The following is a 17,786-nucleotide window of genomic DNA, read 5'->3' as shown; positions in this document are numbered from 1 at the left end:
AGCCTTGGAGCGTATCCACATTCCCAGTTTAAGAAACACCCTCGCACTATCCTGATACTTCCAAATAACAATTGACAAAAAGCCCAAGCACCGGAACAACTGTTGCTCATTATCCGATGTATCCCATAGTCTCTTGACAGATTCTACAGTACCATTTATGTTTACATAGTTTGTCCACGAGAGAGGCTTAGCAATTAAATGCAGGACTAGGCTTAATCTGTGTCCAGGAAACTGGCACAAAACGTTAAATACATTACAATGTTAAATCTCTCTGGTATTTTGAGAAACAATTTTTATGATGCACTGGATAGCGTCACAGTTTATTTAGACTAATCATGATTTTGCAAAGGTGGTTCTTCCATAGAAGTGTGTTAGACAACATTTCCTATGTGGAAACCTATCCCTATACTTTTCCTCATTACCACCTTCTCAGTTTTGAGTGACACTAGCATTTATTTGCCACTTGCTATAACAACTTAAATTGTTTGAATTAGCACACCCCTTCATCTGTTGCTAACATCTATCACTAAAGTGGAAACATTGTCATTGTCCAGTGACATATTACAATCCATATCACTATAGCCTAGAATTCACTGTTGTAATTCTGGAAGCTCAGAATTGTGGGCTACAGCAAGAAATAAACAGCATTGGTCAAGGTCATAAAGTATCCCCCTTCTTAGCTTAAGATTTTTCTTTTATAAAATAGATTTTGACCATAGCTGAAATCCTTAGCAGAGGCACAACTGACACGGAAAATACACTGAATCCATATCGTAAAAGTTCCGTCAGGAAAGTTTTCTGGGTGATACAGTTGCGGTAAAATATATTGGCACCCTTGCAGGATTCACTATTTCTTTTAAAATAAGTTGAAATTGAAAAAACGTTTGGTGTTCACACATGTATTCCACTTCAAAGTCAAACAATGACCTGGACTAAATTATTTAATTCAAAATACTGTCATTTGGTTGGAGGCAACTGATTATCGTTTACTGCGTAAACCTGTGGTAAGCTGCAGGTTTATACAGGGTAAAAATATCCATTTACCCAATTTTGAAAATAAAAAATAGAACATTCTGCTCCATTGCACTCATTGTAAAGTGTCAGGGTGCCAATAATTTTAAATGCAACTATACACCTGTCCTGCTGTGTCTCGCTGGGTGCGTTCATTCTGCATTTTTTGGGCATGACAACCAAAGTTATAAGTGAAGACACTGCTGTTCTGTGCCTGTACATACATACATATTTTAATGGGCAATTCCCCGAGCTCTGCCACTTTATATAGTAATTACTATATTAACAACAATACAATTTGTCATAAACATCCAAAATCTCCTCACCACAAGCTAGAACGAGCACACTTTAATTTCATCGGTAGAATCTGAGGCTCTGAGGCCTCATTTAACAATGGTAAATCTTAGCGCTGGTAGGGATCACTAAGAAGTTAAAATACATGTTATAATATGCAACACACAAAAAGCAAAACACAATAATAAAGAACATTTTACTTTCTTCAGTATAAAGGTCCTCTAACAACCATCTGAAATGCCCTAGAGCAGGGATCTCCAACCCTGTTCCTGGAGAGCTACCATCCTGTAGGTTTTCACTCCAACCCTAATCTAGCACACATGATTCCCATAATTAGCTGGTTGATAAGCTGAATCAGGTTAGTTGGAGAGCCCTTCCCTAGAGGCATCAATTACTCAAATGTTTAAATGTATTGTAGGTGTAGGTGCAAAAAAACTAAAAGCAGATTTCCCCAAGTCAGTGGACCTCCAGAGTTAGCAATCCCTTAGCCCGGGTCCGGTAGGCCGTACATCTATGGGTTAACAATGAGGTATGGTATGACGGAAGTTTATGCAAGGGGGCTTTATAGACAAAAAGAGTGCAATACAACGATATACAAGACTTCAACAAGGGCCAGTCTACATTTTGATACAAAATGCACTATGATAAACTGCATCAATGGCTTAAATACAGCGGCAGCTGCATTTGTGACCGGTGTAGATTGCCTCTGCATTGTGTTTTGATCAGCTTACATATGACCAAAAGGATCAGGGTTGGTGTTGATCTTTTCTTCTCTGATAATGACAGGAAAAACATCCATAAACAAATGCTGTGGTGCCCTTATATGCCAACTCCTCTGCAAAGTACAAATTCACATTGAAAGTGGACATGAATGGCCATGCTACCCCAATGACGATGTAGCGTACAGTATAAAATACAGTAGCTATCTAACATGTACAATAGGCACACGTTACAAGACAAAACGTTCATAAATGACTGAAATGCATACATATCACAATACAATGAAGGGATACCATTATAATACACTGTCAGTAACCATATAAACTCAAGTGTTTTAACATACATTGATTGATTTTCATGGGACAATTTTACAGTAAGCTAACTCTTCCACATCGCTACTGTAGACGGCAAGAGGTAAGGGGGGCAGGGGATGTTTATGAGTGGCAGGTGATGTTTATGAGGGGGAATACAGGGGGAGAAGGAAGTGTGCACCATTGAAAAGGGCACTCACAACAATAAAAAGGAATGTACAGTAATATCAATCATAGAACTATTCAGATTGTGTAATTATACAACATGAAATTCAACACGTTACACTCACCATCCAAGAATAACAGAAACATCTGGAGAGTATGTAAAGAAACAAAAAATATTCATAATGACTTCGTAGATACCAGCCCTACAGTGGTTCTTCCTGTAAAAGTTGTGTCATACTGCAGCACACCATGCGGGCCGTTGCAGAATTCTATGGCACATTATTTAATTGTCAACCAGTGTTGCCATTAATGCTAGTTAGTGCTAGTTTGACCACCAAAGGGCATCTTTGAGAAGCATTTGATAGTCTTCAATATTGGCTGTACTAGAGAATTTAAAACTTTTTTGTAAGAACATAGTATATGGGATTGGCTTTATGAAATGTAGCTTAATTCATTTGATTAATAAGATGGTGTTTCTATTCCAAGAAAAACGAAAAACAAAACCCTCAGGGTTTCAGTTAGGAAAATATGGCGCTGTACAATGTGGCGGTAGGGAATAGGCTACAGTACTAAGAGCATAACATTTCCATACCCTAATTGTTGTCTAACAATACCCAAACGGAGATTCAGTGAAAATAAAAATCTCATTGATTTATGAAGACTAGTCCCCATGCTTGTCTCAGAGCAGCGCGAAACCGTGCTGAAATAGTTGACCGCAGGTAGGCTATTGCTTCAAATGATATTGCTTCTAACTTCAATATACTTTTTAAATAAATAAGACCTACACCACTTTTAACAGCACATTACTCAACACTAGTGAGAATAATATACAAATATTTTTTTCAGTGACGTGACTCTTCGCCAATAATTAAATTTAGAGCACTGGAGGATTCTAAATTAATATCTAAGGATCATTTTTCGTTAGGGCAAATCTGATCTGTGAGAATATCTAAGGGCCTTTTATATAATTCTAAATTCATTAACTAATAATAATAATAATAATAATCGCTTTGTTTAAAAAATAACAATATTTTGGAGATTATTTAGTTTTCAAATAACTGAAAGTAAGCGATTGTAATCTGAATAAAGGCCAAAATAATATTTATAAAGGCCAAAATATTTATTTCTGTTTTTAGATGGAGAGAAACCAAAACCCCACTGTGCCTATTTTATGGACAAGGACACCCAGCCAAAGCTTCCCCTAACCTGGACGATGCTGGGTCAATTGTGCACCGCCCTATGGGACTCCCAATTACAGTCAGATGTGATACAGCCTGGATTCAAACCAGGGACTGTAGTGATGCCTCTTGCACTGAGATGCAGTGCCTTACACCACTGCGCCACTCGGGAGTCATGACCAACATGACCAATATATATTGTCCTGCTAATAGCCATTACTAGATTTATTTCTCTCAGAATTCACAGCCTGTTATGCTTGTGAAAAACAGGGTTAATAATAAGTCTAATTTTTCCCCCTTCCACTTGTTAAAGGTTCCAATTGATAATGTATTTTTTTTATCAATCAGTATATTTCAGTTTAAAATAATTGTTTGTATTATTTGTTATGTCTTTTCTGATGGATTAATGTGAAATTGCAACCAACTTTCTATGGCTTGTTTAAAAAAAATGATATTTTGGTGATTTCGTTTCCAAATAACCGAAAGTGAGCGAGGAAAAAGGCCATTCTTGGACATGAGGTGAGAGACATTCTTAGTAATTTGTAGATAAAGCCAGTTTGTTATTTAGAATGATTTATGTTTTCAGAGAGAGAGAAACCAAAAGCCCACCGTCACCTCATAAAACCTTTTTTTGTAAGAACATAGTATAGATTTTAAGAAATGTAGCTTAAATAATTGCATTAATATTATGGTGTTTCTATTCCAAGAATAACAGAAAACAAAACCCTCAGGGTTTCCGTTAGGAAAATATGGCATGGTACAACGTGACCTTTATTTAACAAGGCAAGTTAGTTATGAACAAATTCTGATTTACAATGATGGCCTACACCGGCCAAACCTGGATGACACTGGGTCAATTGTGCGCCGCCCTAAGGGACTCCCAATCACGGCCGTTTGAGATACAGCCAACCTAACTAAGAAATACATTTGACGATACAATTCTCCCCCTACCCTCATTCTTGGCAAGTATCTATTGTCCTGCTAATAGCCCATAATGGCGCTGTACAACCTGACCGGTCTGGAGTAGGCTACAGTACAAAATAATCCTAACATTTCCACACTCTAATTGTAGTCTAGCGCCGTCCTGACCTCTGAATGCTGTCTTTTCTCCTTCCACTTGTTACTTCCATGAATTTTGAAAGAGTATTTTCCAGTAAGCAACAATTTGTTTTACTTCACTAGCCTACTTTGTTCCATTATTTCTGTCATTTGGTGATATTTATTCCCATAGTAATTCGTTATGGATCCATAATGAAATAAACATCTGCATTTTGAAAGACATTTTTATAATAATTTTTTTAAGCATCTCCAATCCATAATTAAATCTATAATCGGCTTCCTATTTCGCAACAAAGCCTCCTTCACACTCGCTGCCAAACTCACCCTTGTAAAACTGACTATCCTACCGATCCTCGATTTCAGCGATGTCATTTACAAAATAGCCTCCAACACTCTACTCAGCAAACTGGATGCAGTCTATCACAGTGCCATCCGTTTTGTCACCAAAGCCCCATATACCACCCACCACTGCGACCTGTATGCTCTCGTCGGCTGGCCCTCACTACATATTCGTCGCCAGACCCATTGGGTCCAGGTCATCTATAAGTCTTTGCTAGGTAAAGCTCCACCTTATCTCAGCTCACTGGTCACCATAACAACACCCACCCGTAGCGCGCACTCCAGCAGGTATATCTCACTGGTCATCCCCAAAGCCAACACGTCCTTTGGACGCCTTTCCTTCCAGTTCTCTGCTGCCAATGACTGGAACGAATTGCAAATATTGCTGAAGTTGGAGACCTATATCTTCCTCCCTAACTTTAAGCATCAGCTATCTGAGCAGCTTACTGATCGCTGCAGCTGTCACAGCCCATCTGTAAATAGCCCATCCAACTATCTACCTCATCCCTATTGTTTTTATTTACTTGTTTTGCTCTTTTGCACACCAGTATTTCTACTTGCACATCATCATCTGCACATTTATCACTCCAGTGTTCATTTGCTAAATTGTAGTTACTTCGCTACTATGGCCTATTTATTGCCTTACCTCCTTACTCCATTTGCACACACTGTATATAGATTTTTCTATTGTGTTATTGACTGTACATTTGTTTATTCCATGTGTAACTCTGTGTTGTTTTTTGTCGCACTGCTTTGCTTTATCTTGGCCAGGTCGCAGTTGTAAATGAGAACTTGTTCTCAACTGGCCTACCTGGTTAAATAAAGGTGAAATAAAAAAAATGTTTGTTTCTAAATGTGCGCAACAGTGAAGGTTTCCCACGAGAGAGTAACGGTTAATGTGATTGGATGTTCATTATTTGACTAGGCTACCTGAATTTAACATTGTTGTTATTTCGCTGAACACTAGATGGTTTAATTTTATTTTTGGCAGTGAAACGAGGCTACTCAGACGAGAGGAAAAAACCTCACCCAAATGTATAGCCCAGATGGAAAATATAAATGTACTGTTTGAAAATGTGAAGAAGAAAAAAAGTTGAAATGTGAATCAGATTTTTACTTGGCGTACCCCCGACGGCATTGCGCATACCTCTGGGGGTACGCATACCCCAGTTTGGGAATACCTGGTATAGAGAATAGAGCCTAAACTATTCAAGATAAATTGCACTTCCTCGAACAGTACACCAGAGGACAGGCTCGAGAGGTAGTTAGGAGCTGCCAACATATGGCTCCAGATAAGGGCTATCAGATAGCCAAGGGCTTATTAAAGGAGCACTACAGTAATGAATACACGATTGCCAATGCATACATGGAGAAGGATTTTAGCTGGCCTAGCATCAAATCTGAAGACCCAAGACAATACAGGCTTATGCATTATACCTCAGAGGTTGTTGTAATGCAATGGAAAATGGAAGACATGGATGAGTTGGATCTGGCCTCCAGCTTAAAGAACATCATCCTGAAACTACCCTACAAGCTCAGGGAGAGGTGGAGGTTGGTTGCTTGTGAGTTACAGGAGCAGTGCCATGGCAGGCGTGCTAGACTCCTTGATCTCATCCTGTTCATTGGAAAACAAGTGGGAATAGCCACACATCCAGTGTTCGGTGATATTCAAGATCCTACAGGATCCAGAGGCAAGAATCAAAGGCCACAGTCAAGGCTCATTCACACGTCTCTTCACAAATCCACAGGGAGCAGCTTTGCTGCCAGCGTGTCATCACCACAGAAAACCCCCAAACCCAATACATCAGATGTCTGTTCTGTAATGGCGGTCACAAATTGGAGCTGTGTCCACAACTTAGGAAAATGAGCCACAGGGAGAAGATTGGTTTCCTAAAGGAAAAGGGAATTTGTTTTGGTGGCTTGTCAAGTGGACACACGTCAAGAGATTGCAATAGGCCTCTCCAATGCAGTGTATGTATCCAAACTCATGTTGATCAGAGGAACAGCAGAGCAGTCATCAGAAGCACCAGTGAGCAGTGCACTGGTTTCTCTGAACACATATGGGCATGCCGGGGACCAAGAATGTGCACTTGCTATTGTACCAGTAAAGCACAGTAAAGGCAACATGATTATCCAGACATACGCCTTCCTAGACCCAGGAAGCACAGCCACATTCTGCACAGAGAGACTGATGACACATTTTGGCATCACAGGAAGAGGAGCTAAAATGGTATTGAAGACCATGAATCAAGTAAAAGGAAAGTTCATGCACACCCATGTTATGAGAGGATTGGATATTTCTGAGTTGAAGAAAAACATTAATGGAATTACCTGAAGTCTACACTCAGAACAACATGCCAGTGAGTACAGAAAACATCACCACAGAGAAAGACCTGCCCAAGTGGCCTTACCTGAGTAATATAAACATTCCTGAAATTAAAGTAGAAGTGGAGATGTTGAAAGGAACCAACGCTCCTAAGGTCATGGAACCATGGGAGGTGGTTAACAGCTGTGAAAATGGACCATATGCTGTGAGGACCCTACTGGAGTTGTTCATGGTCCCCTTAGAAGCCATAATAATGAGGACAAGAGTCGCCGTCCTACTGTTACAGCTAACAGAATCTGTTTGAAATCTGGAATAGATGTTGATAAGTCAATACAACACAGATTCCGATGAGAAGTCCTACGAGGAGAAATAGAAAATGTCAGTGGAAGACAAAATGTTTATGAAGATAATGAATGATTCTGTCAAGTTACAGGAGGGCCATTACAGCCTGAGGTTACCTTCCAGGAAGGATGACGACACCTTACCCGACAACCATCACGTTGCTGAACAGCGCCTCCTAAACTTGAAATGCAAGTTCAATGTTTTTACCTTGCTACATAAATAGATATGCTAGCGCAGGGACCAAAAAAATGTGCAACTGCGACCCAAACTGGCCATTGTTTTATTAGAAAGAATATGGTCCTTTAGAATGTCCAGTTATGTACATAGGATACTGTGTATATACAGTAGCATTTTAACATATTAAAACAAAAGTGATAAGTAATATTTGTGAAGCCTTTCCTGCTGTTCTTGCAGATGAATAATATGCTGTGATCCTAATGAAAAAGTATTTAATAACTCCAAATAACAAAAACGGAGCTATAGGTTTGTAACATTTAAACTTAAAACGTGTTTTTGTTTTTTTTAGCACTGCATGGATCACTGGTGCGGTTGAATGCAGCATTGCTGTATGGTGCACTCAAAAAGTATTGTAGTTGAGTAGCCAGCCTAGGCTACTGCCCAAATGGCCTACATGTTTCTCCTTTGCATGTTGTTTTGTTGCAGGTTTTGTTTTTTAGTTATTCATTGTCCAGCTTTAAAAACCGAAGCCAGACTGCAACATTTTAGTAGCCTAGCTAGGACTGTGGCATTTGTTTGTACACTTTCCCTCCACTGTGCACTGTAAGTGGGACACACAAAAGCAGCAAATTGAAATTGGCATAAAGATGCTAATGAAGAAATATAGTACTGTACAGTATATGCTTTATCAGACATTTTGCAGTTGCATTAGGTTGCCCACATGCACTTTATATAAGGGAGAGCAGGGCATGTCCAGACTTTCTTGGTGACCTCAAGTACTCATTCTTCATTGGGATAGGGGGCAGCATTGGGAAGTTTGGATGAAAAGCGTGCCCAGAGTAAACTGCCTGTTACTCAAGCCCAGAAGCTAGGATAGTCATTCTCCGCCTGACTCTCCGCCAATGCCGCCTGACTCTCTGCCACTGACAAGTGTTTTTCCACCAATACCGCCTGGCTCTGGACCAATGCATCAGCTGTCGCCCATATCTCTGCCCTCAGATAATGTTTCTCTTTCTGCTGTTAAGGTTGGAGTTTGGGAAGGGTGAGAGAGCTGGAAAGGCGTGACTTTCATGTTACAATACACCATAAGTATACAGCAGATCGACGATTGTCCTCACTTTGATTATGCTGTAACAACATACTGTAGCACCATGACCAGGATCTCAGGCCATTTAAGTGAGCAGATTAGGGCTTTCAGGAGGAACAGAAAATCTACTGGAGACATTTCAAAAATACTCGTAGACTTGGGGATTTTGGTTACGGACAGTGCTCTTCGCAAACACTATCATCAGATGTCTGTCTGACGCCGAACATGAAAGCCCGGGAAAATGAACAGGTACAGTAGGCTAAATACTGGAAAGTAGGCATAGTAACACAAAACATAATGCTTAAATAAATTGACTGTGTCACGACTTCTGCCGATGTCGGTCCCTCTCCTTGTTTGGGCAGTGTAAAGCGGTCGATGTCACCGGCTTTCTAGCCATCGCCGATCCACTTTTCATTTTCCATTTGTTTTGTTTTGTCTTTGTCTTACGCACCTGGTTTCAATCCCCCAATTACTTGTTCATTATTTAACCCTCTGTTCCCCCATGTTTGTTTGTGAGTAATTGTTTGTCTTGTATACGGTCCGTTATTGTGGGCTCAGTATATTGTGTTGTATTTGTGAATACTTGAGTAAATACATTGATTACTAATATCTGCTGTCCTGCGCCTGACTCTCTACACCAGCTACACACAGGCCAATTACAGAATTACTCACCTGTCAAATGAAGTCAGCAGGAGCAGACGCCCTCCCTGTGGCGGTAGAGGAGCACGTCCAGCAGCACGCAACCATGTTGCAACGTCTGGGCACTGCCATGGATTGCGTGCTGCAGACGATGGATCGTTGGGAGAGAGGATGAGGTCGTCCAGCGCCTCCACCAGCCCCACTACAGCAGGCCCCACTGTTCACCCCTCCTTCACCCGGTCCCAGCGGGATATGACTCGCGCTCCCAAGGGACTATGATGGGACGGCTGCCGGATGCCAGGGGTTCCTACTCCAGCTGGAACTCTACCTGGCGACCGTCCACCCGGCTCCTTCGGGATGTGAGAGCGTGTCCGCCCTTGTTTCCTGCCTCTCAGGCAAAGCCCTGGAGTGGGCCAACGCCATATGGAGTGAAGAAGACGCGGTGTTGGACCATTGCGCAGATATCACCCGCTGTTATTGGGCAGTTTTCAACCACCCGCCTGACGGTCATGCGGTGGGTGACCATCTGTTCCACCTGAGGCAGGGGATGAGGAGTGCACAGGATTTCACATTGGACTTCCGGACCCTGGCCACCAGCGCGGGATGGAACGTCAGGGCCTTGATCGATCACTACCGGTGCAGTCTGCGCGAGGACATACATCGGGAGTTGGCCTGCCGAGACACCACCCTCACGTTGGACCAGCTGGTGGACCTGTCCATCCGGCTTGACAACCTGCTGGCTGCCTGCGGACATCCGGATCGGGGACCGTCAGTTCCATCCCCCAGCACCTCCGCTCCGACGCCCATGGAGCTGGGAGGTGCTGCGCTTAGGGCGACCGGAGGTGGGGCCATTCCCTGCACCATCTGTGGCCGCTGAGGAAACACTGCTGGTCGGTGCTGGGGGGGTTCCTTAGGGAGTCGAGGCAGCAGGCAGGGCACTATCGTGTCACCCCAGGTGAATCGGCACCAGGCTCACCCAGAGCCCCCTGTTGCTCACATGTATGTGTTTATTAAATTTCCTGCGTTTTCCCCACAATCCCAGCATAAGGCGCTCGTAGATTCAGGCTCAGCTGGGAATTTTATTGACCGTTCATTTGCCCATAGTTTAGGGATCCCTCTTGTTCCTGTGGATATGCCCTTCCCTGTGCACACCCTAGGAAGTCAACCATTAGGGTCAGGGCTGATAAGGGAGGCCACCGCTCCACTAGATATGGTTACGCAGGAGGGTCACAAGGAGAGAATCAGTCTCTTCCTTACTGATTCTCCTGCGTTTCCCATGGTGCTGGGCCTACCCTGGTTGGCCTGTCATGACCCCACTATTTCGTGGCAACAGAGGGCTCTCAAGGGGTGGTCATGAGAGTGCTCAGGGAGGTGTGTAAGAGTTTCCATCTGTGCGACTATGGTGGAATGTCCAGACCAGGTCTCCACCGTGCGCATCCCCTCAGAATATGCTTATTTGGCTCTCGCCAAATCTTCTGTAAGAATAAGGCGACTAAATTACCACCCCATCGACAGGGGGATTGCGCGATAAATCTCCTGGTAGACGCAGCACTTCCCAGGAGTCACGTGTATCCTCTGTCACAGGAGGAGACGGCGGCTATGGAAACATATGTCTCCGAATCCTTGGGGCAGGGATACATTCGGCCCTCCACTTCACCTGCCTCCTCGAGTTTATTTTTTGTGAAGAAGGATGGAGGTCTGCGCCCGTGTATTGACTATCGGGGTATCAATCAGATCACAGTGAGGTCAGCTAACCGCTGCCTCTCATCGCCAGTGCGATCGAGTCAATGCATGGGGCGCGCTTCTTCACAAAATTGTATCTCAGGAGCGCTTACAACCTGGTGCGTATCTGGGAGGGGGACGAGTGGAAGACGGCATTTAGTACCACCTCAGGGCACTATGAGTACCTCGTCATGCTGTACAGGTTGATGAATGCTCCATCAGTCTTCCAGGCCTTTGTTGACGAGATTTTCCGGGACCTGCACGGGCATGGTGTAGTGGTGTATATCGACGACATGCGCCGAGCATGTGTCCCTGGTGCGCAGGGTGGTTGGTCGACCATTGGACCATGACCTGTACGTCAAGGCTGAGAAATGTATGTTCTTCCAACAGTCCGTCTCCTTCCTAGAGTACCGCATTTCCACTTCAGGGGTGGAGATGGAGAGTGACTGCATTTCAGCTGTGCGTAATTGGCCGACTCTCACCACGTTAAAGGAAGTGCAGCAGTTTGTAGGGTTTGCCAACTACTACCGGAGGTTTATCTGGGGTTTTGGTCAGGTAGCGGCTCCCATTACCTCACTGCTGAAGGGGGGACCGGTGCGACTGCAGTGGTTGGTTGACGTGGAAAGGGTTTTTGGTCACCTGAAGGCTCTGTTTACCTCGGCTCTCTTGCTGGCTCATCCGGATCCCTCTTTGGCGTTCATAGTGGAGGTGTATGCGTCCGAGGCTGGGATAGGAGCCGTGCTCTCTCAGCGAAATTATGATGTGGGGGACTGGGAGCTGTTGGCTGTTGTCAAGGCTCTGAAGGCGTGGAGACATTGGCTTGAGGGGGTTAAACACCCATTCCTCATTTGGACTGACCACCGCAATCTGGAGTACATCCAGGCGGCGAGGAGACTGAACCCTCGCCAGGCAAGGTGGGCCATGTTCTTTACCCGTTTTGTTTTCACTCTGTCCTACAGACCAGGTTCCCAGAACGCTAAGGCAGATGCACTGTCCCGGATGTATTACACAGAGGAGCGGTCCATGGATCACACTCCCATACTTCCGGCCTCTTGCCTGGTGGCACCGGTGGTGTGGGAGCTGGACGCGGACATCGAGCGGGTGTAACGCACAAAGCCCACTCCCCCCCAGTGTCCAGCCAGGCACCTGTATGTTCCATCTGCTGTCCGCGACTGTTTGATCTATTGGGCCCACAGGTCACCCTCCTCTGGTCATGCTGGCATCGGTCGGACGGTGCGTTGCCTTAGTGGGCAGTACTGCTGGTCCACCTTGGTCAAGTATGTGAGGGTTTATGTTTCCTCCTGTTCGGTGTGCGCCCAGTGCAAGGCTCCCAGGCACCTGCCCAGAGGGAAATTACAACCCCTTACCCATTCCACAACGGCCGTGGACGCACCTGTCGGTGGACTTCTTGATGGATCTTCCTCCTTCACAGGGCAACGCCACGATCCTAGTCGTTGTGGATCAGTTTTCTAAGTCCTGCCATCTCCTCCCTTTGCCCAGTCTCCCTACGGCCCCACAGACTGCGGAGGCCCTGTTCACTCACGTCTTCCGGCATTATGGGGTGCCTGAGGACATAGTTTCTGATCGGGGTCCCCAGTTCACGTCCAGGGTCTGGAGAGCGTTCATGGAACTTCTGGGGGTCTCGGTCAGCCTCACCTCAGGTTTTCACCCCGAGAGTAACGGGCAGGTGGAGAGAGTAAACCAGGACGCCGCCCATGTGCACCTGCAATGGGCCATGAGGGGGCAGAAGGCGAGCGCCGACCACCACCGCAGTGAGGCCCCGGTGTTCGCACCGAGGGACCAGGTCTGGCTCTCGACCCGAAACCTGCCCCTCCACCTGCCCTGCCGGAAGCTGGGTCCACGGTTTGTGGGGCCATTCAAAGTCCTGAGGAGACTGAACGAGGTATGCTACAGGTTACAGCTTCCCCCAGATTACCGTATTAATCCCTCGTTCCATGTGTCTCTCCTCAGGCCAGTGGTGGCTGGTCCACTCCAGGAGTCTGAGGTGCGGGAGATTCCTTCGCCCCCTCTGGACATCGAGGGGGCCCCGGCGTATGCTGTTCGAGCCATCCTGGACTCGATGCGTCGTCAATACCTCGTGGAGTCGGAGGGGTATGAGGGGTATGGTCCGGAGGAGAGATGCTGGGTGCCGGTGGAGGACGTCCTGGACCCTTCGTTGCTGTGGGAGATCCACCGTCCTCCGGGTCGTCCCCGAGGTCGGTGTCGGCGCGCTGCTGGAGCCGCACTTCAAGGGGGAGGGTACTGTCACGACTTCCGCCGATGTCGGTCCCTCTCCTTGTTTGGGCGGCGTTTGGCGGTCGATGTCACCGGCTTTCTAGCCATCGCCGATCCACTTTTCATTTTCCATTTGTTTTGTCTTTGTCTTACACACCTGGTTTCAATCCCCCAATTACTTGTTCATTATTTAACCCTCTGTTCCCCATGTTTGTTTGTTTGTTTGTTTGTTTGTTTGTTTGAGTAATTGTTTGTCTTGTATACGGTCTGTTATGTTGGCTCGGTATATTGTGTTGTATTTGTGAATACTTGAGTAAATACGTTGATTACTCATATCTGCTGTCCTGCGCCTGACTTGCTACACCAGCTACACACAGGCCAATTTTTACATTGTATTCCATTTCCAGCAAAGCTATTGAAGCGTTCGACTCACTAATGGATGAAGATGCAATGGCCATCAAAATTGCTACAGAAAAAAGGAAGAAGCTCAAGCAAGCCAAGGCCCAAGCATCCCCTCAAACTCCATGTGTGTAGGACAATTTCTTGCCAGGGACCAGGCCCATATTTGATTTTTGATGGTAAGTTTAGCTATTTACAAAGCAAAAGGTACATAAAATATTGTAGCCTACATCTCATGGACTGCTATTTGTTCCACAAAAATTCACTGTTGCCTACTTTTTCAGGTATCAAGAGATATGCTGGACCCTATGTCAGAGGTGTTTGTGGGACCGCATTGTTTCTTTCAAGGTAGGATTATAGCAATATTTTGTTATGTTTAGGTCTATTTACATGTATATTTCTAGTATTGTACCAAATGTTAGCTGTTAGGCTAAATGTATTTTTTTTCTTCTCCAAATGCAGACAATGACCCAAACCAAATCGGGGGATTTTCACACCTACAGCAGCTGGGCTATGCAGAGTTTGCGTGTCAATTTATAAACCATGTGCCATGGAATTCTTCACAACTATTTTGCAATCTATATGGCTCTCCAACATTTTGCAGTTGCACTAGGTCTTGAATTAGAAATGTAATAGTTTAGAGTACTTAAGCATTGAATACATTGTGAATTGGGGGATTTTCACACCTACAGTAGCCAGGCTATAAAGAGTCCATTGTCCTGCTAATAGGAAACATTGTTTGCATGATGGGCTACACCTGCTACAGTACTGCAGTACACTTGTGAAAACCTGTTTTCAAAATGCCTCCAGATGTCCGTCACTACTGTAAATAAAAACAAAGCATCTTGTTTACATTCTTTATTGTAACCACATTGTCACAAATAATTTGTATCTACCTTTCCAATTACTTTTAGAGTTTGGGATTTACAAAAACCTTAGTATAACAACAGTTTTAGTAAGTAATATGCTACAGTCCAGTTAAAGCTTGTTCTGATCAAGTAGAAACAAAAAAATGTGTATTTTTTTCGTTGTTTCTTTAGAGGCACCACAAATGTGAATGAATATTTACAAAACAATTCACCAAACAAAACTGCAACTTTTTATTTATTTAACCTTTACTTAACTAGGCAAGTCAGTTAAGAACAAATTCTTATTTACAATTACAGCCTACCCTGACAAAACCCAGATGACGCTGGGCCAAATGTATGCCGCCCTATTGAACTCCCAATCACAGCCGGATGTGATACAGCTTGGATCCAAACCAGGGACTGTAGCGATGCCTCTTGCACTGAGATGCAGTGCCTTAGACCGCTGCGCCACTCGGGAGCCATGACCAAAATGACCAATAAGCAGTTGAAGTAGGAAGTTTAAATACACTTAGGTTGGAGTCATTAAAACTTGTTTTTCAACCACTCCACAAATTTCTTGTTAACAAACTATAGTTTCGGCAAGTCGGTTAGGACATCTACTTTGTGCATGACACAAGTAATTTTTCCCAAAATTGTTTACAAACAGATTATTTCACTTATAATTCACTGTATCACAATTCTAGTGGGTCAGAAGTTCACATACACTATGTTGACTGTGCCTTTAAACAGCTTGGAGAATTCCAGAAAACTATGTAATGGCTTTAGAAGCTTCTGATAGGCTAATTGACATCAGCTGAGCCAATTGGAGGTGTACCTGTGGATGTACTTCAAGGCCTACCTTCAAACTCAGTGCCTCTTTGCTTGACATCATGGGAAAATCAAAATTGTAGACCTCCACACTCTGGTTCATCCTTGGGAGCAATTTCCAAACGCCTGAAGGTTCCACGTTCATCTGTACAAACAATAGCATGCAAGTATAAACACCATGGAACCACGCAGCCGTCATACCGCTCAGGAAGGAGACGCCTTCTGTCTCCTAGAGATGAACCTACCTTGGTGCGAAAAGTGCAAATCAATCCCAGAACAACAGCAAAGGACCTTGTGAAGATGCTGGAGGAAACAGGTACAAAGTATCTATATCCACAGTAAAACGTGTCCTATATCAACATAACCTGAAAGGCCACTCAGCAAGGAAAAAGCCACTGCTCCAAAACCGCCATAAAAAAGCCAGACTATGGTTTGCAACTGCACATGGGGACAAAGTTTGTACTTTTTGGAAAAATATCCTCTGGTCTGATGAAACAAAAATAGAACTGTTCGGCCATAATGACCATCGTTATGTTTGGAGAAAAAAGGGGGAGGCTTGCAAGCCGAAGAACACCATCCCAACTGTAAAGCACGGGGGTGGCAGCATCATGTTATGGGGTGCTTTGCTGCAGGAGAGACTGGTGCACTTCACAAAATAGATGGCATCATGAGGCAGGAAAATTATGTGGATATATTGAAGCAACCTCTCAAGACATCAGTCAGGAAGTTAAAGCTTGGTCACAAATGGGTCTTCCAAATGGACAATGACCCCAAGCATACTTCCAAAGTTGTGGCAAAATGGCTTAAGGACAACAGAGTCAAGGTATTGGAGTGGCCATCACAAAGCCCTGACCTCAATCCTATAGAAAATGTCTGGGCAGAACTGAAAAGGCGTGTGCGAGCAAGGAGGCCTACAAACCTGACTCATTTACACCAGCTCTGTCAGGAGGAATGAGCCAAAATTCACCCAACTTATTGTGGGTAGCTTGTGGAAGGCTTCCCGAAACATGTGACCCATTTTAAACAATTTAAAGGCAAGCAATGCTACCAAATACGAATTGAGTGTATGTAAACTTCTGACCCACTGGGAATGTGATGAAAGAAATAAAGCTGAAATAAATAATTATCTCTCCTATTATTGTCACGCCCTGACCATAGAGAGCCCTTGGTTCTCTATGGTATAGTAGGTCAGGGCGTGACTAGGGGGTGTTCTAGGTTTATTTCTATGTTGGTGTGCTTGGTATGGTTCCCAATCAGAGGCAGCTGTTTAGTGTTGTCTCTTATTGGGGATCATATTTAGGCAGCCATTTCCCCACTGTGTTTTGTGGGATCTTGTTTTGAGTTAGTGCATGTGGCACCTCTGATGTCACGGTTCGTTGATAGTTTGTTTCTTTTCGTTTGGAAGTTTTGCTAAAATAAATATGTGGAACTTTAATCACGCTGCGCCTTGGTCCGTCTATCCACACGATCGTGACAATTATTTGGACATTTCACGTTCTTAAAATAAAGTGGTGATCCTAACTGACCTAAAACAGGCAATTTTTACTAGGATTAAATGTCAGGAATTGTGAAAAACAGAGTTTAAATAAATTTGGCTAAGGTGTATGTAAACTTCCGACTTCAACTGTATATATATATATTTTCAGAACATTAACCATGCGTGTTCTCTTGTTTTATACTGTTCTGTATTTTCAACCCAATGATTCGTCTGACAAACAAAGACATATGCGTCCTGCAGGCCCTGGCATGGATCAAAGCTGGCGAGAATATTTGGTATCCAAATAGAATATTTGGGATCCATCCCAGTTGGTATTCTGAGGAACCATGCATTTTTTCGGTGCGGCCCATTGTCCAGACCTTTGTCCACTGATCTCCACAGAAAAAAAAATGTATGAAATGTATGCATTCACTACTGTAAGTCGCTCTGGATAAGAGCGTCTGCTAAATGACTAAAATGTAAAAAAAATGTAAAAAAATGTTATCGGCATGGTTGAATGCTCTGCAAAAACACAAACTTTTTTAGTACACAATTATTGATTTTATTACACAGTATGCCTACACATTGGTAGGCTATAATAATTTTTTTTAAGAAAATGCACTGAAACC

General features: G+C 43.9%; 1 protein-coding gene across 2 annotated transcripts in view; it reads left to right on the top strand.

Moving 5' to 3' along the window:
• Nucleotides 1-17,786, top strand: part of cpn1 (carboxypeptidase N, polypeptide 1) — a 181,940-nt gene that overhangs the window by 30,511 nt on the left and 133,643 nt on the right. The gene's annotated exons all lie outside the window — the stretch shown is intronic.

The sequence above is a fragment of the Salmo trutta genome, chromosome 2 (assembly GCF_901001165.1).
Source record: "Salmo trutta chromosome 2, fSalTru1.1, whole genome shotgun sequence".
Lineage (NCBI taxonomy): Eukaryota > Metazoa > Chordata > Actinopteri > Salmoniformes > Salmonidae > Salmo > Salmo trutta.
The sequence above is the reverse complement of the archived record's forward strand: the minus strand, read 5'-3'. Positions and strand labels throughout refer to the sequence as shown.